The sequence below is a fragment of the Filicampus tigris genome, chromosome 8, assembly GCF_054856515.1.
Source record: "Filicampus tigris isolate MCC_2025a chromosome 8, RoL_Ftig_1.0, whole genome shotgun sequence".
NCBI classification, from domain to species: Eukaryota; Metazoa; Chordata; class Actinopteri; order Syngnathiformes; family Syngnathidae; genus Filicampus; species Filicampus tigris.
Window position 1 is genome coordinate 27045047 of NC_141224.1, and position 23456 is coordinate 27068502.

Genomic DNA, 23456 nt, shown 5'->3' on the forward strand with positions numbered 1-23456 from the left:
TCACTTCCGTGTTTGGTGGAAGGTGTCATTTTAACTTCCAGATGGCATGAAAGGCATCCATCCATCCATCATCGATACCGCTTATCCTCACAAGGGTCGCGGGGCCTGCTGGAGCCTATCCCAGGGCAGTAGGTGGGGGACACCCTGAATTGGTTACCAGCCAATCGCAGGGCACACAGAGACAAACATCCGCACTCACAATCACACCTAGGGGCAATTTAGAGAGTCCAATCAACTTACCATGCATGTTTTTGGAATGTGGGAGGAAACCGGAGTACCTGGAGAAAACCCACGCAGGCACGGGGAGAACATGCAAACTCCACACAGGGAGGCCGGAGCCGGGATCGACCCCACGACCTCTGAACTGTGAGGCGGACGTGCTAACCACTCAACCACCGTGCCGCGGCATGAAAGGCATATTATCAAAATTAGAAACGTGTTAAAACTCATTAGCAAGTTGATGCTGAACATTCGAACGCCACATCAGTGGTGGCTAAGGGAGCTCTCTCGTCGTCTTTAAAAAGTCAAAACCTTTGATGCCATATCGATCTGAAAAAGTACTAGCACCAAACTACTGGCCATCGGGGAAACAGGGAAGATGCTTGGTGGGCCAGCATCTTTTAGGGCCGATGAAGTGCTGTTTAATTATTATTTTCCTCCATTTTACCTCAAGAGACTGACTCACAACTTAGAGGAAGAAGCCCTTTAATTGTTTTACAATTTAGAGAGAAAACTGAACCAATCAACATCAGTGGTATACCTACATGGTAGCCTGGGGTGGTCAGGAGTCATGTTTGAATACACATTTTATAAGAATCTGTCATTAGAATAGATGATTGCAGTCAATTTCAATTATAACAATTATTTTCACACCATAACAATCTAACAACATAGCTGAGAAGTAATTGTTTATCATACCATCGCAGTCATGGTTTCATGAAATAAAATGCACACTTTTTCTGAACCTTGCTCAACACATTCATAATACAAGCAAGAATAAACCAAAGTAAAAAGCAGCTTTTAGAATTGTGAAGAACTAAGAGATTTGTGTCATTCTTGTGCTTTTTAGATTTGAATGAATGAGCCATCAATCACAGTATGCAAAATGATGTCGGCTCTGGTTGGCTGTTAGCCAATAGTCTGTTCGAAAATGAATCAGGTAAAAGCGTTATGACTGGTTGTTACGTGATGTATCAATTGCTATGCAGTTGCTATGGTCCTTTAAGCATTGTCCTTTATGATGTCATATAGGCCTAAAGGTTTGAGTTACTCAGTGGCATGTTGTTAGTACGTCAAACCTTTTTTGAGTGAGGATGCAAACTCTCTTCCAGTCCTGAGCTCTGTTGTTACTTTGTATTTTTGTTGATAAAGACTTTTTACTCTTCAACTTCCATGTCATGTCTGCGTATGGGTCCAAATCCCGATTCTCACGTGACTAAAAGTACTCTATAAGCAAAGCAATGGCAAATAAAATGGCATTATCTATTAAATTAAACTCAGCAAAACATTTCTTTTTACTTGATCATGCTTGTATTATGAGTGTATTGAGCAAGTTTCTTGATATGTGTCCATAATAAGGCTGGACAATAATTCTATATTACTGTATATCATGATAGACACCTGAACGATATCAATAAAAATTTCCACTCAATAGAATATTGATTGAAAAAAATCAAGAAGTAAAACCAGACTCCATCATTCTGCGTGCCGTAGACAGGCAACCATATTTGTACAATACAATACAATATAATGCAATACAATACAATACAATACAATTTTATGTAGCGCATTTCAGCTACAGCTGTAATGAAGCACTTTACATACAACAACAAAATATCAATAATATAACAAGTAAAAGCAATAACTGAACACAAAATACTATATACAATAGACACCAGAAAACAGCAGAGAATTGTCAGTCACACATTGAATCAAAAGCCAAAGAATAGAAATGTGTCTTCAAACGGGTTTTAAAAATGGACAGAGAGGGGGCTTGCCTAACATTTAATGGAAAGTCATTCCAAAGGGAAGGACCAGCAACAGAAAAGGCCCCAACCCGTCTGAGGCACCGCTTAGTGCACATGATTGTGACCTGGAAAGATTTCGACAAGTTGGCATGCAACATTCAAAAGTTCGAACCTAAACCAGGAGGGTCACTTTGCTTAACCAACTGCAGGCCAGGTTGCAAACCAAAAATAGGTGGCTCTGCCTCCAACATTGCTCCGCATATTTTCAGGCGTTCGCGTTAACCGACATGCATTTGGACACTTTGGTGTTCTTGAAGTGTCCAATTGGTCCAGCCGGTCTACGCGTCTCCTGTGGAAGCGATCCCTCTGCTCATTGGCCAGGACCTGCTGGACCGCTTCGCACCCCTGATCGATTACTGTCAACGCAAAATCCAGGCACAGGTGCACCGCCCCGGCCACTTGCACCACAGCTCAACTCACCCGCCTACTGCTACGCTCTAGGCCTGTCAGATGCATCAAGACCTTGCCTTGAATGCACATGACCATCACTAGGTCGATGACCTGTCAAAAAGGGGGACTGAGCTTGTTGTCCCTGAAGCGACCACTACAAGTCACCCTTGGGACACTTACCTTCCCCTCTGCCAAATGGAACTACCCACCCGAGGCGCACAACACTGCCCCTCCTTTGATAGCAACCGTTTGCTGACTCACACGCGAACCAGGGACGCTGTCCTCACTGCGTGCTCCAACATGACACCTGACGAACAATCTCACACTGTCGTCAATCTTGTCGACCCTGAAGGCTCGCTATGCCTAGTTCATGATGACTTTCTAATACATTTTGGAATATTAAACATGTTTTCTGTCATTAAACATCGGTCAGATATATCATAGGTCATTTGGGTAAGGGAAAAGCTAATTTTGTAGTGGACTAAGCCAATGTTTTTTATTTCAGCGGGGCGGGGCGGCATGGTAGAGTGGCCGTTTCCCAACCTGGAGGTTCTGGGATCGATCCCCGGCCAATTTTGACCATGTCGAATTATCCTTGAGCAAGATACAAAACTCCCAGTTGCTCCTGATGCTGCGTCATCAGTAGGTAGATGAGTGTAAAGCGCTTTGACTACTCAAGGTAGAAAAGCGCTATATAACATGGGCTATATATAAGCCCATTTACAATATTTTAATTCCAATTTAGATGATGGTTGAATGTTGTGTGCTAAATGGTTGAAAAGCAAACGCTGACCCAACATTTTATCAACCTTGCGCTTTCAACATCGATTCAACACTTAAGCCGAACCATATTTCAACATTGATTCACCCATATTTTGCTATCTGGGACGCCACTCTCTCTGTGTCGTCCAGCTGCGTGCTTCACTTTCTTCCTGCAGCAGTGTCCATACCCGACTGGATCTAGTCATGGCCGGTCTTCTTTGTGGCCCCGTGGAGCGCACTGCGCCAATGCATGTGGCCCAAAGGGGGTCATAACATCAAACGGCCATGACACACAAAGCACATGCCAAAGGGGGGCCGAAACACGGAAACTGAATCAACCAGGACTGCTAATAAGAAATTGTTACGCACAGACCCAACGAGTGCTCGCCCAACTTAAACCCCGAGATGCAGTCATCCACACCATGCTTGACAGTACACACATGCTCAAACAACAGTTTACAGTGACTCAATCTAAACACAGCGGGAACCCCTAACGCCCAAAGCAATTTGTGGGAGACCTGCTCTTAGCTGCCGCATCTACTTGAACCCTATTTAGCATAGGAACCTCTGACCTTAATGCCGTGATTTTGAACACTGTCAAGGAACGTGGGGAGCCTCACGCGAAGGTACCCACCAACCAATGGAACATGGCAAAACAAGTCCTTGATCTACAGGCTCAGCGAAACACTGACCGGTACTATCCTAGGTTGCAAAATACATAGAGATCGGCTGAATCAAATGAGAAAAAACAAACTATGAACCGAAGCTCGTCCATGCTTAAAGTTTTTTATTTTATTTATTTATTTATTTAGTCATTTTATGAATGTATTTCATGTCCGCTGATAGTGTAGTGGTACACACGCCTGAGTTGACTCCACTGACTCCAGGTTCTGCGGTCAGCATGCGGAGTGGTTCGGACCAGGTGGGGCTACCCGTGCAGGCGGCCAGACACTGGTCGCGAGGGCACGTTGGCTTTTTGCTGGATGCATGCTGTGATCCCTGTTTTGAGGGGAGTGCCGCACCTTTTTGGGGATGCGGCCGCACTGTGCTGGCTAGGTGGAGGCTAGAACCATCGGATCGGACCAAACAAAATTTTGAAGGTCCCCACGTGTGCCGTGGTTGGTCGACGGGCGACTCAAAAAGTAACAAAAAGAAGCAAATGTTCTGACCCGGGATGGATCACAGGGTGGCTGGTGACAGAGTTAGTGAGCCACGCTCAGAAAGGGTGTAGAGAGTTCACAAGAGTTTCCCAAGAGAGTGAGTTTCGGATGCGTTTTGCCAGAGTCTTGAGAAGAGCTTCCATAAAGAGAGAGATTCTTTTTTTCCAGGCGAGAGAGAGAGAGAAATTCTGCACGGTCTTTTACAGAGGCTGTGCATGTTAATGAAGCTGGCTGCGTCCTCCCCCCACGTTTGGGAGCTAGCTGAGGGAGCGATTTCCCAAATTTGTGAAATAAAAATGTTTTAGAGCTTGGCACACGTGAGCAGAAAAGTTAAAATACCAGTTGTTTTGTTTTTTTTCTTTGAACAACAGGTCGGTCACATTCCGGGATGATGGAACGCATAATAAAGTTGTTGTGGGTTTTTTCTTGCACTAGTGGTCAGAAATTGAATACAACTACAACTGCAATATAATTCAAACATCATGCATTCAGTGTTGTTTTCATTTCATATGTCCTGTGGAGGCAGATCTGTCATGTGAGGAGCGGGATTTGGACCCATTCGCAGATATGACACGGAAGTTGAAGAGTAAAAAGTCTATCAAGGAAATTACAAAGTAACAACAGAGATCATGACTGGACGGGAAGAGAGTGCATCCTCACTCCAAGAAGGTTTGACGTACTGACAATGTGTCAATGTGTAACTCAAAGATTTAAACTGTAAGACTTCAAGCCTGTATGACATCGGCCCGGCACCAGCAAGCGAGCCAGCGAGCGATGGCGGCCCGGCAAGTCCTTCCTGGGGTCGAGAGCCCGATTCACCGGCCTCTGTGGTGGAAGGCAAGTGGCGGTCGACCCTTGGGTCCGGCACTAGCTGCTAGCCCCACCACCAGCTGCCAGCACCAACACTAGTTGCTAGCCAAACCACCACTACCACCAGCGGCGCCCAGGACCGAGCCTCGAACTGTGAAACTAGCAACAAAACTGAGAGACACAAAATGCAGCCGAGAAAAGCGGCGGGCAAAGGTGATGAGGAGCTTGTGTCGCTGACAAAGGTGAACGAACTGCTTCCGAAGCAAAAGGATATGTACATAACTCTGTTACGACAGCAACAGGACACTTTTAAAAGTTTTGTCAAAACAATCATGGACTCAACAAACAATAGACTGGATGCACTGACAAGAGAGCTACAGGAAATAAAAACAAGTCTACAATATACTCAAAAGGAAGTGGACGACTTAAAAACTGACAACAAAAAACATGATGAGCATTACAAATCTCTACAGGGTGATGTCTTCAAACTCTGTGACAGCCTTCTGCCACCCAATCAACACAAAGAACTGCTCAATACAATGAACTGGAACTAAATACTTTTCAATATACTGAGCTTCACTCACAGGACATAGAAAATGACATTGACCCAGAAAATAACTTTTTTCATACCTTCAACAATACCTGCAAGTATTGCACAGAGAGCAATATAACACCATTGACTCCGCCCAAAAAATATAAATTATTCACTTTAATAGCAGAAGCCTGTATGCCAATTTTCATCATATCAAATCTTATCCAGACCAGTTCACACAACCCTTTAACATAATTGCAGTATCGGAAACATTTTTATTTACGAAGAAAGAGACATGGGCTTTGAAATAGATGGATATGAAATGGTTTGTAAGAATAGAGATAACAGGAATGGAGGTGGGGTGGCTTTGTATATAGACAGGAGTTTTTGTTTCAAGGTAGTAGAAAGAATGACACATATGGTGGATAACATGGTAGAATGTATTACAGTAGAAATATCCTTGGAAGAACAGAAAAATGTGTATGTAAGTTGTATCTATAGAACACCAGGTTTGAATATTGACGCATTTAAAAACTGGATGGAGGAAGTCTACACAGAAACAAACAAAAAAAACAGTGTTCATCTGTGGTGACTATAATATTGATCTTCTCAATCCAAACCAACATAAAATGACAGAAGAGTTTATTCACACAGTATATAGCCTCAGCCTTCATCCTAGTATTACTAGGCCCAGCAGAATCACTACCCACACTAATAGATAATTCATTCATTATCCATACCGCTTATCCTCACAAGGGGCGTGAGCCTATTCCACCTGTCTTCGGGCAGTAGGCGGGGGACACCCTGAATTGGTTGCCAGCCAATCGCAGGGCACACAGAGACAAACATCTGCACTCACAATCACACCTAGGGGCAATTTAGAGTGTTCAATCAACTTACCATGCATGTTTTTGGAATGTGGGAGGAAACCGGAGTACCCGGAGGAAACCCACGCAGGCACGGGGAGAACATGCAAACTCCACACAGGGAGGCCAGAGCCGGGATCGAACCCACGACCTCTGAACTGTGAGGCGGACTAGCTAACCAGTCGACCACCGTGCCGCCCCTAATAGATAATATTTTTAGTAATATCATGGAGAACAATTTGGTGAGTGGACTACTGATAAATGACATTAGTGACCACTTACCAGTATTTATAATTTATGACTGTAAATGTAGCAAAAACAACCAAGATAGAAAATCACAAATAAGGACTGAAGAGGCTATGAAAGCACTAAAAATGATTTACTGAAAGACAACTGGAATACGATTTACAAAGAAAAAGGTATTGCTAAAGCTTATGATGAATTTCTCAAAAAAGCGATTATATGATATTAACTGGCCAATCAAACAATGTGAAATAAAACCAAAGCATAATGACAATCAGTGGATAACAAAAGGGCTAATAAATGCTTGCAAAAAGAAAAACACTCTATATAGGGAATTTATTAAATAAACTAAAGAAACAGAAAACAAATGCAAGAAATATAAAAACAAGTTAACCAGTATTTTGAAAAGATGTAAAAAAAGAATATTATACCAAATTATTAGAAAATAATAAATCTAACATTAAAGGATATCTGGAATATTTTAAATAATGTAATTAGAGATGGTCACAGAGAGGACAACTACCCACCTTATTTCATAGAAAATGAAATAAACATTAACAATATGGACGAGGTTGTGAATAAAGTCAACAGATTTTTTTGTCAGTGTAAGGTAGTGATTAGTGGCTGCCACAAGGTGTTGCCCTTTGACCATTTTTTGTTTTAGTAGATATGCATGTCTGTACTTTTTGTCCCTGTTGGGACCCAGTAGTATTGCCTGTAACTGCGGCAGCGTCCATTTTGTGGCAGTCTATCTTTGATTTTGAAAAGGTGAGCGTCGCTGCTATCGTCCTCTATTCGTTATCATTAGCTTAATATGCTATCCATGCCTTATGTTCAGTTAATATTGTTTTTAATGCGTGTTGACATGCCTGTTAAGTTTATGTGAATGAGGTTAAAAAATATTGGGTGGGAGATTTGCCACGTTTTGAGTTCTTCAGAAATTAAGTGTTTTATGTTGTATTTTGTATTTTTATATTTCACTGCACAATCGTGATCTGAGTCTATCTTTGATTTTGAAAAGGGAATTAAAGCACAATCATCTCAGCCACATTCTGAGTCCCGTTCTGCTTTCTCTCCACATCACCACGCGCCCACAACAACACAACGCAGAGCTCATCAGTGCGCAGAGGCTGGCAGCAGCACGTTTGGGTTACATCTAAGGTGCCGTGACCCGGATGTGGCGTATTGAGACATTCGAATGATCTTGTTTCAGTGACGCCCGGTTGGGGCTGAAAAGACCCTCTGCCTCGGCCTCCAGCCTTTCTCCAGTCTTGTAACGAGCATCAACATCAAGTGGGTAGAATTGAAGTTATGCACTAGTTTACACGTATAATGGCAGATGACAGCACAGTGCATCCTCAGCAGACAGGGGGACTCAAGCGTGGTGAGTACAACATCAGTTTTGTTGATCCTCATCTGCAGCTCAACACATATGAACCGGTGACGCATAGCCCACGCCCACAACAACACAACGCAGAGCTCATCAGTGCGCAGAGGCTGGCAGCAGCACGTTGGGGTTACATCAGCGTTGGACCAAACCTGGCAAAAAAATACACAATCATGACACAGCGAACAATACTTACACGGACTTAATTGAAAGAAATCCATGTTAAATGTTTCTTAAACCTGTTGAAGAAAAAGAGGTGATTGATATTGTTAATGGTTGTAAAGAAAAAACATCTACCGACTGATGAAATTGACATGAAGACAGTGAAAAAGGTCATTCTGGGAATCTCCAAACCACTTACTTACATTACGAATCTATCATTTCAAACAGGGCAATTTCCAAGTAAAATGAAAACTGCAAAAATCATTCCCATCTACAAAACATCTCCCTTCTTCCACAATTCTCCAAAATTCTCGAAAAACCCTTCAATAATTGACTAGATAAATTCATGGAAAAACACAAACTACTCTCGGACAGTCAATATGGATTTAGAGCAAATCGGTCAACCACATTTGCCTTAGCAGAACTTATTGAAGAGATCACTGATTCAATCGACAAAAAGAAACACATATTAGGACTGTTTGTTGATCTACAGAAAGCATTTGACACCATAGACCATAATATTTTGATTAATAAACTAGAGCAATGTGGGATTAGGGGTATGGCCCTGAACTGGTTAAGAAGCTACTTAAAAGATAGGCAGCAGTTTGTGAAGTTGGGATCATTTCAATCTAAATGTTTGGACATCGTGTGTGGTGTACCCCAGGGGTCAGTGTTAGGACCAAAATTATTTATATTATATATTAATGGCATATGTAAAGTCTCCCACTTATTGAAGATAAGATAAGATAAGATAAGATAAGAATGCCTTTATTGATCCCACAGTGGGGAAATTTTCATTCATCGAGAAATTTGTTTTGTTTGCAGATGATACCAATATTCTGGTTTCTGGTGAAAAAATGCAACATATTCTGGATATAATCACATCAGACTTCCAAGAAGTTAAAATATGGCTTGACAAAAACAAGTTATCAATAAACCTAAGCAAGACAAAATTGATGGTGTTTGGAAATGTCAAAGCAAACAACCAAGTTAAAGTACACATTGAAGGTGTAAACATAGAGACAGTGGAGGAGACAAAATTCCTTGGGGTAATTATTGACCGGAAAATTTGTTGGAAGCCTCATATTAAATATTGTGGCATAACAAGGGGACGTGTAGTGGAAGGAGGCTACATTCCATTTCAGACGCCGGTGCCACACCCCAAGATGGCCGACAATACAGGCACTACATTTCCCAGAATGCCCCATAACCCCAACAGGTGTGGCTGCTTAAGCCACTTGATTGAAGCCAACGTGGCTGGATTTAAATTGGGGGAAATCAAGGAGCAGAGTGTGTGTGGGAGGACAACAGGAAAGAACCGAACAGAAGCAAGAGGAAGAACAGACTCCATTTGGAGGAAAGTTGTTTTTGGAATTTTGAGAACAGTCTTTATTTGGCGCCTTTTGTATTTTTGTCAATTTTGTTTTTCCTTACACCAACTGACTGAAAGAAGATAATAAATCTTGATTTTTGTTGAAACTCTGGCCTAAGAAGTCTCCACTTGCTCTGTTGAAGCTAACGTCATGTCATCTTCCAAACCGCTTATCCTATATAGGGTCGCGGGGAGTTGCTGGAGCCTATCCCAGCCGTCAATGGGCGAAGGCAGACTACACCCCGAACTGGTCGCCAGCCAGTCGCAGGGCACACATAGACACTGTCACTGAGCGGGAATCGATCCCACGCTGCCCGCACACAACTCAGGCGTGTGTACCACTACACTATCAGCGGACTGAAGCTAACGTGATGTCACATATGGTGGAGAATGGGGGCGGGGCATAGAGGTGGATGAAGATGGATGACCTGATGAATTGACCCAGCAAGTTTCTCAGCTCTACATAAGCCAACCCCACCGCCAAATGGAGCGATTAATGCAGGTACTGTTGGAGACCTAGAAGGCACAGCAGGAAACCAATGCGGCCCTGCTCCAGCAGCAAATCAAGGCGAACCAACTCAAAAGAACAAGAGCTACGCTGTTTGGCAAGAGCTACACCCAAGGCAAGCGATTCCATCCCCAAGATGGGGGTGACCGATGATGTAGACGCGTATCTTCATGCCTTCGAAGCTACGGCCACACAACAAGTGTGGGCGAAAGCACAGTGGGTGGGTCTCCTGGCGCCATTCCTCTGAGGTGAGGCACTCAAAACCAGGACTTAGATACCGACATAGCCCAAGATTATGAACAACTGAAAGCAGAGATATTGAGCAGAAATGGCCTTACTAAATTTACTATGGCACAGCGTTTTCACAATTGGGTGTGTAAAAATGATGCCCCTCCTCGCTCACAGATGCATGAGCTCATCCGACTAACAAGAAAATGGTTAGAAGCAGAAAAGAAGAGCCCTGCTGAAATAATACAGACGCTAGTGATGGACCGGTATTTACGAGCCCTCCCCTATGAGGCCTATGCCCACAGCATCGACTACTAGTAGCACTCACACCCACTTTGCTGCCCTCCTAGGGGAAAGTGAGAGCCCCCGACCCACTTGTCCTGTCAGGATAAATCAGTGCGATGTAGAAGCCCTGCTCGATTCCAGAAGCGCCAGAACCCTGGTCCAGGAGGCAGAGGTGCACGCCACTCCCTTTTCTGAAGGAGAACGAGTGCCTGTTGTTTGTGTCCACGGAGATATTTGTGAATATCCTACCACCCTGGTGAAGCTCACCATCACTAAAGGCACTTTTAATTTAGAGGTGGGAGTGATCAAGGCCCTTCCTGTTCCTGTACTAATTGGCAGAGATTGCCCGGCTTTTCAGATGCTGTGGCTTGAAGCACGGAAGCGTCGCAGTCGGAAACCCCGAAAACAGTGCGCCAAAGCCTTCGCGGCTGAAGCATTGGGACCGGAGGTCGCGCAGGGGAACTGGGCAGGCTCTGGGTCCCAATCTGTGCCCAAAACGACGTGGTGCACCCATAAGCAGAAGTGCCCCTTAAAGGTCAGTATGGGACAGCACAATTACAGGACCCCACAATGTTTTAAAAAACCTTCAAATAATAGAGGGAACATTTGTAGGAACACGAACAACTCCGACCTACCCCCACTTTGCAGGAAAGAATGGTCTTTTGTATCAGGTAGTTACAAGTAATGATAAAATACTGGAACAGTTACTCGTTCCTCAAATACACCGCCCCACAGTGTTGCAGTTGGCTCACACCCACTTGATGGGGGCTCACTTGGGGGTGGAGAAAACAAAGGAAAGAGTGTTACAGAGGTTCTTTTGGCCTGGAGTCCACAAAGAAATAGAAAACTACTGTCGCAGTTGCCCAGATTGTCAGTTGAAGGCTCCAAAATAGTCATATAGGAACCTGCTCATACCGCTGCCTATCATAGAAATCCCATTTGAGAGGGTGGGGATGGATATTGTGGGCCCGCTGCCGAAGAGTGCTCGAGGACACCAATACATACTAGTGATCATAGATTATGCTACCCGGTACCCAGAGGCCATCAGCCTTAAGAAAAGCAAACGCTACCCAAATAGCCAAAGAACTCTTCCTCTTCAGCAGCAGAGAAATTCAAAAGAAATTCTCACAGACCAGGGTACTCCCTTTATGTCGCGAGTTACCAGGTAGTTGTACAAAACAGTTGAGAACCTCCGTCTACCACCCTCAAACAGATTGGTTGGTAGAGAGGTTTAACAAGACCCTCAAAACGATACTGAGAAAAGCTATCGACAAGGATGGAAGAAATTGGGACCAGCTGCTCCCCTATCTCTTATTCGCGATAAGTTCCTCAGGCTTCCACCGGCTTTTCGCCATTCGAATTGCTATACTCCCACAAACCTAGGGGCCTACTGGACATTGCAAAAGAGACATGGGAAGAGCAGCCCTTCCCTCACCGTACCATGATTGAACATGTAGAGGCCATGAGAGATACAATGGCCGCTGTCATGCCCATTGTGCAGGAACATATGATGAAAGCTCAAAGAGAACAGAGTGGTACATATAATAGGACAGGGAGTTTAAACCCGGGGATAGAGTTCTAGTGCTGGTCCCCACAGTCGAGTGCAAATTTCTTGCGACTTGGCAAGGACCCTTTGAGGTAATGGAGAAAATAGGGGACGTCAACTACAAAGTGCGACAACCTGGGAAGAGGAAAGGTGAGCAAATACATCATGTTAATCTCTTGAAGATATGGCATGTGCGAGAGGCATTGTTCACTTGTCTCCCTCCCAGAGTTATTGCCACACCTGCTCGGGATCAAGTCCAGTTTGGGCCGGACCTTGATCCTCACCAACTCCAGCAGGCAAAGGAGTTAGTGGATGGGAACCAGGATGTCTTCTCATCTGTCCCTGGATGCACCCACCTGGTAGAACATGTAATTCGCACACAACCAGGAAAAACTGTGAACCAGAAGCCGTACTGAATACCGGAGGCTCGCAAGAAGACAGTGGGGGAGGAGGTAAGGAAGATGCTGGAATTAAAAGTAATAGAACCCACTAAGAGCGCCTGGTCGAGCCCCAAAACATTTTAGTTGGCGCTTTTTGTATTTTTATCATTTTGTCATTTTGTTTTTCCTTACACCAACTGACTGAAAGAAGATAATAAATCGTGATTTTTGTTGAAACTATGGCCTAAGAAGTCTCCACTTGCCCTGTCGAACCTAACGTGATGTCACAATATATAAAATCTAAACTTTCAAAAAGTATTTCTCCCCTGTCTAAAGTAAAACATTTTCTCAACCAAAAATCCTTGCACATTCTTTACAACTCACTAGTTTTACCACATTTAAATTATCGTTCAGAGGTCTGAGGAAACACATACAAGAGTTCAATGCAACCTCTATTTATACAGCAAAAAAAGAGCTATGAGAGCAATCGACAACGTCAGTTATCTGCACCACACAAATCCACTGTTTCTATGCTCTAAAAGATTAAAATTGTTTGATCTTATAGAATATAAAACTATACAACTAATCTACAAAGCAAAACATAATTTACTTCCGGGTAATATTCAAAATATGTTCTCAGAAAGAGAAGGTGGCTAGAATCTAAGGGGAACACATAATTTAAAGACAAAGTACTCACGCACCACAATGAAAAGTTTTTCTGTATCTATATGTGGAGTAAAACTATGGAATAAACTGAATACTGATCTACAACAATGCCCATACATACACCAGTTCAAAACGAAATATAAAATAAGTATTTTAGAGAAATATAAAGATGAAGAGGGGCTGATAGAGATGTAGAAATATTATTATATTATTTCACATATGTATTATATATTATTATATGGTCATTACTGTGTGGTTATATTATCATTATTGCTATTATTACTATCGTTCTTGTGTCATTATGTAAACCCATTTACCCATATTTCTAATAGGTGAACCAATCCGTATCAACAGAATCTAGTATAATTGAATATTGAACTACACTTAAAAGCATTTATTAATATAGTAATCGGTAGTGGATATGGAAGTGTATTGCCTGTTGTTTCTATTATATATAATACTATTTCTTGTTATAGAATTAGTGGAAAATTGGAAAAGTATTTTAATATCTTATTGATGAAATGGAGATACAATGGGTAGGAATATAAAAGTATACATACACTTCCTACACCTTTTCGAACATGTAATGTATGTCTTGTTGTATGCACTTAAATGACACTCTTTTTTTTTGTTGTTGTTTTTTTCTTATTTTATTTTTATTTATTATTTTCTTCTTTGTTCAAAATAAAGCAAAAAAATAAAGGACAAAGCATAAAAGGACCATAGCAACTGCAGAGCAACTGATACATCACGTAAACAACCAGTTATAACAGTAGCCCCCCCTCAACGGACACCACATGGTGCCCAAAATCTAAAACAACAACAGAAACAAGGTCACAAAGAAAATAAAAGAAAAAAAAAGAAAAACAATTAGAAAACATGAAACTAAAGTCTAAATCAAAACCAAAATCAAGACAGATCGGAGAAGGCCAGACAAGAGGTTCCCAGGCAGAACCAGTCTGGTGTGCATCCATGGGGTCACACAGGGGATGAAGGCAGCCTCAGGCCTTGCGCCGCTGTAGCAGAATCAGAGTGCAGCCACAGAGGTTGCGCCACCAGAGCTGAGTCAGAGGGCAGCCAAAGGTCAGAGCAGAATTAGAGGGCAGTCCAAGGCTTTGCGCCATCGTAACAGAATCCAAGGGCAGCCGTCGAGGTTGCGCTGCGGGAGCCGTCATTGCAGAATCCAAGGGCAGCCACAGAGGTTGCGCCGCCAGAACAGAGTCAACGGGCTGCCGAAGGCCTTACGCCCCTGGAGCAGAATCAGAGAGCAGCCGAAGGCCTTGCGCCGTCGTAGCAGAATTGAAGGGCAGCCGCAGAAGTTGCAGTGTCAACGTAACGTAACAATGCAACGTAACTGCGTCAGAGTCTGGTGGTGCTGAGGAACTCGGATAGGGGCCTGCATTTGTTGAGGTGCCGGGAAGAGGGCTTGGCACTGCAGAGGTGCCGGCATGAGAGCCCATAGTTGCCGAGGTGCCGGGAAGAGGGCATGGCACTGCTTAGGCACCGGGTGCAAAGGAGCTGGCATGGGAGCCTGTAGTTGCCGAAGTGCTGGGAAGAGGGCCTGGCACTGCAGAGGAACCGGTATGGGAGCCTGTAGTTACCGAGGTGTCGGGAAGAAGGCTTGGCACTGTAGAGGAACCAGCATGAGAGCCTGTAGTTGCCGAGGTGCCGGGAAGAGGGCCTGGCACTGCAGAGGAATCAGCACGGGAGCCTGTTGTTACCGAGGTGCCGGGAAGAGGGCTTGGCACTGCAGAGGAGCCGGCATGAGAGCCTGTAGTTGCCAAGGTGCCGGGAAGAGGGCCTGGCACTGCAGAGGAACCGGCATGAGAGCCTGTAGTTGCCGAGGTGCCGGGAAGAGGGTATGGCACTGCTGTGGCACCTGGTGTAGAGGAGCTGGCATGAGAGCCTGTAGTTACCCAGGAGCTGAGAAGAGAACTTGGCACTGTAGAGGAACCAGCATGAGAGCCTGTAGTTGCCGAGGTGCCGGGAAGAGGACCTGGCACTACATAGGAACCGGCATGGGAACCTGTAGTTACTGAGGTGCCGGGATGAGGGCTTGGCACTGCAGAGGAGCCGGCATGAGAGCCTGTAGTTGCCGAGGTGCCGGGAAGAGGGCCTGGCACTGCAGAGGAACCGGCATGAGAGCCTGTAGTTGCCGAGGTGCCGGGAAGAGGGTATGGCACTGCTGTGGCACCTGGTGTAGAGGAGCTGGCATGAGAGCCTGTAGTTACCGAGGAGCTGAGAAGAGAACTTGGCACTGTAGAGGAACCAGCATGAGAGCCTGTAGTTGCCGAGGTGCCGGGAAGAGGACCTGGCACTGCATAGGAACCGGCATGGGAACCTGTAGTTACTGAGGTGCCGGGATAAGGGCTTGGCACTGCAGAGGAGCCGGCATGAGAGCCTGTAGTTGCAAAGGTGCCGGGAAGAGGGCATGGCACTGCTGAGGCACCGGGTGCAGAGGAGCTGGCATGGAAGCCTGTAGTTGCCGAGGTGCCGGAAAGAGGACCCGGCACTGCAGAGGAACCGGCATGAGAGCCTGTAGTTGTCTAGGTGCCGGGAAGAGGGCCTGGCTCTGCAGAGGAATCAGCATGGGAGCCTGTAGTTACCGAGGTGCCGGGAAGAGGGCTTGGCACTGCAGAGGAGCCGGCATGAGAGCCTGTAGTTGCCGAGGTGCTGGGAAGAGGGCTTGGCACTGCGGAGGAGCCGGCATCAGAGCCTGTAGTTGCCAAGGTGCCGGGAAGAGGGCATGGCACTGCTGAGGCACCGGGTGCAGAGGAGCTGGCATGGGAGCCTGTAGTTGCCGAGGTGCCGGCATATTCAAAACAACACTTGTGGGTTGTGCCCGCACGTATAAATTCAAACTGCGCGTAGCGCTGCAGCAGTGACACGTTCACGGATGTCTTCATTGAAGTTGAACAACCTCGCTCTAATCCACCTCTATCTCTCTCTTTCTTCTTCGCTCCAGAAATACGCTGTAGCAAACCTGCTGTGTAATGGTTGGCTGGTATGGTTTTATTTTGAAGGTCGGGAATAAGAGTAGAGGGGAAGTGTGGAAAATAAATAACTTACTGGAATGCGACTTCTTGCCGTCTGTTGGACCCACATAATTATACAAGACGGCAAAACCAACCGCAAAAGGAACAAATACTTAGCTGAATAAAAATAAATATGTACCACAACACAATAATGTAGCATGTTAGAAAAATAATAAATCTCCCTCCCCCGGTTTGTATGGAAGGGAGAAGAAGAATGAGACGAAGAAAAAGGCGCGCTGGTGTTTGACCGTGGGAAATTTGAAACCAGAATGCCGCAGCTGCTTCATTTGCCCACATCGGGGATGGGGTGCTTTTGCTTAGAAGACTAAGCCTGACAAAACAAATGACACTCCCCTGCGTGCAGACCCTGTGTAGTGACAGCGTCCGTTCCCTCCAGGGTTCGCAATGGAAGTAAGTACACGCAGTTGGGTATCTACTAGCGGCGCGTTTGAAGCGTGTTTGATGCATGCTTGAAGCGTGTCCACAGCGGGTTTGAATAGTAAATTAGCCAGCTAATGATCTTTAAATAAACATTTGCCGACATCTCTCACGCAGCGGCGTCATGCACAGATGCCTTCTTTTTTTTATTTTTTATTTTTTTTCAAAACGGGGCCGGGGGCGATAATTTTTATGAATAAGGGAGGAGGGTCGAGGCAGGAAGGGTACTCAGGTCAAGGGCGGAGGGTCAAGGCTGGACCGGCAAAAAAGGGTCAATTGCCCAGTTCTGTAAATAAGGCATTTGGTCAGATTTCGTATTCACCACCTGGATTTATTAACTAAAATAAAAAATACCAAACTATATAAAAAAGGTATGGAAAAAGTTCAAAAGCAGCAAAAGCATATGGTTTTGAGTGCAGAGTCTAACAGCAGGGCATGTAGTAAGTTGTGCCACCCAAGGTAGAAAAGCGCTATACAAGTGACAGCCCATTTACCATTTACAACTACAATGCTCGCATTGCATCTGCTTGTTTGTACGCAGGTACAACATCCTGAAATAAAGTGTATATTTATGTATTAGTTTGCCAACAACCTCCCTGTGGTGATCCTGAAAAGGAAAAGTGGCTCAACTTACCCCATGATGTCCTAAAACCTCCCCCACAATAGAAATATGCTTGAATAGCCAAACAGTGACTAGATTGAGAATTCCACTTGCTTTCACATAATAATAATAATAATAATAATAATAAAGGGTTGTGTGAATATTTCACAGCAAAATAGCTGACCAATATTTTCTGATTCTATATTTTCTGATCAGCTGACGATTACAATTCTGTTTCACTTGAAAATGACAGATGACAAAAGCCGACCAGCAAAATTTAGTAAAAAACTGACCTCTGCTTATTTCTCTGGACCAAACATGAAACGCACAACTAGATATGAGTAAACTGGTTGTAGATGACAGTGTGTGTTCCCTGCAATGTTGTGATTTGTCAGCATCAAGGAAAAAGAAATGGTAGGTTGTGATAAAAACAGATGGCCTTTGACACCAACTTCCTGGAGCAGCTTGGGTCAGTGCTCTTGTAAAATCATAAAGTGCTTCAATGAGAACCGCTGGAAGTTGGTTGAAAATTCTGATTCTTCGGTACAGTGGTACCTCTACTTACAAACGTCTCTTCATGCGAAATGTTCAAGTTACGAAACGCCTCAACAGGAAAATATTGCCTCTTGTTACGAAATTTCAGGATACGAAAGGTAAAAATACAGTATGGGCTGCTACTCGCAGCTCCAGAGTTTCCTGAACGCAACATACTCATAGCTCCTTTGCCATTGGCTATTATTACCTAGCATCTTCCTGGCATCCCATTGGGTAAGAGGGACTTCTACCGTATGTGTCTGTGTGTAGATAGACAGGTAGATAGATATATATGTGATAGATATGTCTATGCAGCGTCCTCGTCATTCGCCCCTCGGGCCATGAGGTGTTCCGATAGTTTTACGTGAATTAGAAACGAGGAAAAGAAAAAAAGGAGAAAATCGTTTTTTTTTGTCCATACAAACAAAGCAACAGATAATAGAAAAGTATGAAAAAGGGCTGCGTTTGGTTGATCTCGCCAAAGAATATGACCGTAATGTATCGACAGTCGCCACGTTATTAAATCAGTTCTTTACAAAATGATAGGTAAAAACCACTTCTGAGAGAGAACAATAACCAAAGAGGGCAAAAAGCGTTGAGGACAGCAATTAAAAGATAAACGACCATCATTTTTATTTTTTATTCTTTGTTTTTTTACATTATGCACAACTCTCATTTATTATGCAATAATCTAATTGTAACATGTATTTGTTACATGTTTTGATGCATTTTTATGCTTTAAAAAACACCTATGTCTAAATATTGGGGGGCTTGGAACGGATTAGGGCATTTACATGGAAAACACGTCTCTACTTACAAAATTTTCTACTTAAGAAATTTCTTCCAGAACCAATTAATTTCGTAAGTAGAGGTACCACTGTATATGTAGCTGATCCAGAGTACACAGGCTACATTGTACGGGTTATAGTTACTGGTTGACTGTCAAAACTCTCCATCAAACATGAACATAACACATAACATTTTAGATTGGACAATGTAGAATGAATATGCTGGTTGGGATCACTGTCAATTTTCATCTTATGCAGGAAAAGCAACAAATTGTCGGTTTCATCATCGCATGATCCATTTACGAAATATATTGTCAGGTGCTACCTTGCCATTTCTTAGAGCAGTGGTTCCCAACCTTTTTCAACGATGTAGCCTTTGTGAAATATTTTTTCAGCCAAGTACCCCTTAACCAGCACGAAGCATTTTTGGGTGGAAAAAAAGACTTAAAACAGAGTTTTTTTATTTATTAAACTTTGGAACACCATTTGGAGTTTTATCACAACAAAAAAAAGACAAGAAATAATTAACTTAATTATAAGTATTGGTAGGGCGGCACGGTGGTCGACTGGTTAGCACGTCCGCCTCACAGTTCAGAGGTTGTGGGTTCGATCCCGGCTCCGGCCTCCCTGTGTGGAGTTTGCATGTTCTCCCCGTGCCTGCGTGGGTTTTCTCCGGGCACTCCGGTTTCCTCCCACATTCCAAAAACATGCATGGTAAGTTGATTGGATACTCTAAATTGCCCCTAGGTGTGATTGTGAGTGCGGATGTTTGTCTCTGTGTGCCCTGCGATTGGCTGGCAACCAGTTCAGGGTGTCCCCCGCCTACTGCCCAAAGACAGCTGGGATAGGCTCCAGCACGCCCCGCGACCCTTGTGAGGAGAAGCGGTACAGATAATGGATGGATGGATAAGTATTGGTGCACATACAGATATTTATCATGGTACAGACCTGTGTCAGGGTCTGCCCTTGTTGATTTTGGTTTTTGACATTACTTTCATGTTTTTCCTTGTGTTTCTTTGTCTATGTCTGTTTTGTTTGGTTATTGGGTCAATCTGTGCGCATCATCCCGGTCCCTTGCGCTAGCCAATCAGCTCCCTCTTACCCTTCGTGTATGGTCCATGTGTTCCTTGTTGTCTTGCCAATTTATATTTTAGTTTACTGCTTTCTTTCAGTTCTTGTCGGTTCATTGTCCTTTGTCACGTCAAGTTGCTGTTCGTTTGACTGTAGTCCAAGTCTTTTTTTCCAAGAATGGAGGGACGAGGCTGGAAGGGTACCAGGTCGCGGACGGAGGACGGAGGACGGACCGGCAAAAAAGGGTCAAGTACCCAGCTCTGTTAATAGCAATTTAATAAGCATCTTTAACCCACGACACGCGTTATCATACGTCATCGTTGGGATTAAAGTAATCAAAAAAATTAACCACCTGCTATTAAAATGCATTATGGATCTAATTTGTGGAGTTGTTGGTGTAATTAAACACATTTGAAATATCTACTCAGCCTATACATTTTTTACTGTGCCGCAACACCACCATCGCATGGAAATCTATGGCAATTACGACCTGACAGCCAAATTTAAAAGTTATTGCACTCCAAACAACTTTTGCTAGAGTAACTGTGAGTGTGGCCTTCCTTCCTATAATAAGTAATTCACTTTGGATTTAAGTCAATTTGGGAACTTTTTGGTAACATTTCACACGTTTATTGAATTTTACTTATATTTTCATGCTCCCCTACTCAGTTGTTTTTTATCTTTTGTTTGTCAGTTAATCAGTTTTATTTTTTGTTTGTTTGATTATCCCATCTCTATTACAGGACCACATTTTTGCTGGTGAACGATTCTATTCTCATATTGATTCGCAGAACTGGGCAGTACGTCCCGGGGCCGGAACGGTTTGTCGCTCCGAGTCAGCCATTTCACTTCACTGACAGAAACATGACCAGCCTGTCTTGTGTGTGTAATCCGGAATAGTTTTTTTAACTAACTGTTCACATTTAGTACCTCACCCCTTTGCTTGCGAAGTATGTCCTCATGTGGGACATCTTTAGACCATAAAAATCTCTACCAGCGTATACATTTAAACGACCCGGATGTGGAAGTTTTTGTTTCCTCTTAAAATAACCTTGCGTTATTTTGCAATACAGTGGTACCTCTATTTACGAAATTAATTGGTTCTGGAAGAAATTTCTTAAGTAGAAAAATTTGTAAGTAGAGACGTGTTTTCCATGTAAATGCCCTAATCCGTTCCAAGCCCCCCAATATTCAGACATAAATGTTTTATAAAGCATAACCTGGCAGACCCTGACACAGATCTGTACCATGATAAATATCTGGTGACTCTCCAGTCTGTGTACAAACCTCTGGTCCGCAGGCAACCAGCTGTGACCTGCACAGTTCGGAGATGGTCTGGAGAGGCCGAGGAGGCCTTAAAGCACTGCTTCAGCACAACTGTGTGGGAAGTATTCAGTGATGCTCACGGGGAAGACATTAGTAGTCTAACAGACACCATCACAGACTATATAAATTTCTGCATGGAGAACACCATACCCACCAGGACAGTAAGGTGTTTCTCCAACAACAAACCCTGGATCACACCAGACATAAAAGCTCTCCTGAAGGAGAAGAGGAGGGCTTTTGCGTCAGGCAACATAGAGGAGCGGAAGACTGTGCAGCGCCAGCTGAGGAGGAGGATCAGAGAGGGGAAAAGGTCCTACAGGAAGAGGATGGAGGAGCAGCTGCTGCAGGGTAATGCCAGGGGAGTCTGGAGGGGCCTGAAGACCATCTCAGGCCACGGACAACCCAAGACCCGGACTGGGGGGGACCTGCAGTGGGCAAATGAGCTGAACCTCTTTTTCAATAGGTTCGATCAGATGCCTGCCCCCACTCAGTCTCTCCTGCTGCAGCCTCCACCTACTCCTCCTGCTGGGTGTGTCACCCCCTTCCCCCTTTTCTCCACAGTCTCCAGCTCCCAGCTACACCAGACACCACACCACTCCCTCCTGCCCAGCCTTGGCCTTCACAACATCTCAGGTGAAGAACCAGCTGAAGAATGTGAAGGCGAGGAAGGCAGCGGGTCCAGATGGCATCAGCCCCCAGCTCCTCAAATCCTGCGCAGACCAGCTGTGTGGAATTGTCCAGCACATGTTCAACCTGAGCCTGAAGCTGGGCAGGGTCCCCCAGGTATGGAAAACATCCTGCCTGGTCCCGGTGCCAAAGACCCCCCACCCGAAGGAGCTCAACAGCTTCAGACCAGTGGCGCTCACGTCTCACCTGATGAAGACCCTGAAGAGACTGGTCCTTGTCCACCTGCGCCCCCTGGTGAGCTCCTCAATGGACCCACTCCAGTTCGCATACCAGCCTGGCATCAGTGTGGATGATGCCATCATCTACCTCCTCCACACTTCACTCTCCCACCTAGAGAAGGCGGGGAGCACTGTGAGGATCATGTTCTTTGATTTCTCCAATGCTTTCAACACCATCCAGCCCACCCTATTGGGAGACAAGCTGGAGCGGGCGGGGGTGGCCCACCACCTCACCACATGGATCCAGGACTACCTCACAAACCGGCGACAGTATGTGAGGACACAGGACTGTGTGTCTGACGTGCTCCTCTGTAGCACGGGGGCCCCACAGGGAACTGTCTTGGCTCCCTTTCTGTTCACCCGGACTTCAACTACAACACCCCTACCTGTCACCTGCAGAAGTTCTATGACGGCTCTGCGATTGTCGGCCTCATCACAGGCGGAGATGATCGGTTATGTGGACTCGTGCCAGCAGAACCGCCTCCTGATCAATGCGGGGAAATCCAAAGAAATGGTGGTGGATTTCGGTAGGCGCCAGCACTCTTCACCTGCACCAGTGAATATCCAGGGAACAGATGTTGAGAGAGTCTCAATTTACAAGTACCTGGGTGTTCATCTGAACAATAAACTGGACTGGAGCGACAACACAGACGCCCTCTATAGGAAGAGTCAGAGCAGACTCTTCCAGGGAGTGTTCACCTGGGCAGGCAGCGTCTCGTCCGGGACACGAAGCGGCTGGACAAACTGGTCAGGAGGGCCGGCTCTGTCCTGGGCTGCTCCCTGGACTATGTGGACTCGGTGGGGGACAGGAGGATGTTGGCCAAGCCGTCATCAATGCTGGACAACCCGGACCACCCCCTCCAGGGCACCCTAACAGCACTCCACAGCTCCTTCAGTGACAGATTGTTACACCCTCGCTGTGCAAAGGAGAGATTCCGCCGTTCCTTCTTGCCTGCTGCTGTCAGACTCTTTAACAAGAACATTGTGTAGTCTCTACAAACTGGCGGACATTAGTGCAATTGTGCAGTCCTGCACCTGAGCTCATATCGTGCAATACCCAACATTCCCCACTACTGTAATACCATGCAATACTCAACATTCCCCACTACTGTTAGCCTAGTTTTATTTTTATCCAATGCTGTTCCTTACATTTCACTACAGCACTGCAGCACTTACTTAGAGTATTTTTTCCTCTGTACTATGTACAGGCTAAAATGAGTGTTCCTCATACTTTTTATGTAGATGTATGTTGGTGTGTATATACATGTGTATATACACGTTACTGCGTATATTTACATAGGTTTGATCCTGAATGTTTGCCGTTAATGTTATACATTAATGGCTACATTATGCCGCCGTAACACTGAAAATTTCCCCACTGTGGGATCAATAAAGCCTTCTAATCTTATCTTATCTTATCTGTATGTGCACCAA

The 23456-nt window shown here is 44.7% G+C and overlaps 2 long non-coding RNA genes across 3 annotated transcripts; one reads left to right on the top strand and one right to left on the bottom strand.

Moving 5' to 3' along the window:
* The first annotated feature begins 7509 nt into the window (after window positions 1-7509).
* On the top strand, window positions 7510-8603 carry LOC147144185 (uncharacterized). 2 transcript variants are annotated; one of them, XR_015087865.1, is made up of 3 exons: window positions 7510-7558; window positions 7901-8083; window positions 8213-8603. It is a non-coding gene; the product is annotated as an uncharacterized LOC147144185 (long non-coding RNA). The 2 variants fall into 2 exon arrangements; XR_015087864.1 differs by lacking the exon at window positions 7510-7558 and having other exon boundaries at window positions 7578-8083.
* Window positions 8604-22010: 13407 nt separating this feature from the next.
* Window positions 22011-23064, bottom strand: LOC147144186 (uncharacterized). The gene is made up of 3 exons (XR_015087866.1): window positions 22722-23064; window positions 22409-22570; window positions 22011-22134 (listed from the first exon to the last, which is right to left on the bottom strand). It is a non-coding gene; the product is annotated as an uncharacterized LOC147144186 (long non-coding RNA).
* Between the last annotated feature and the right edge of the window lie 392 nt (window positions 23065-23456).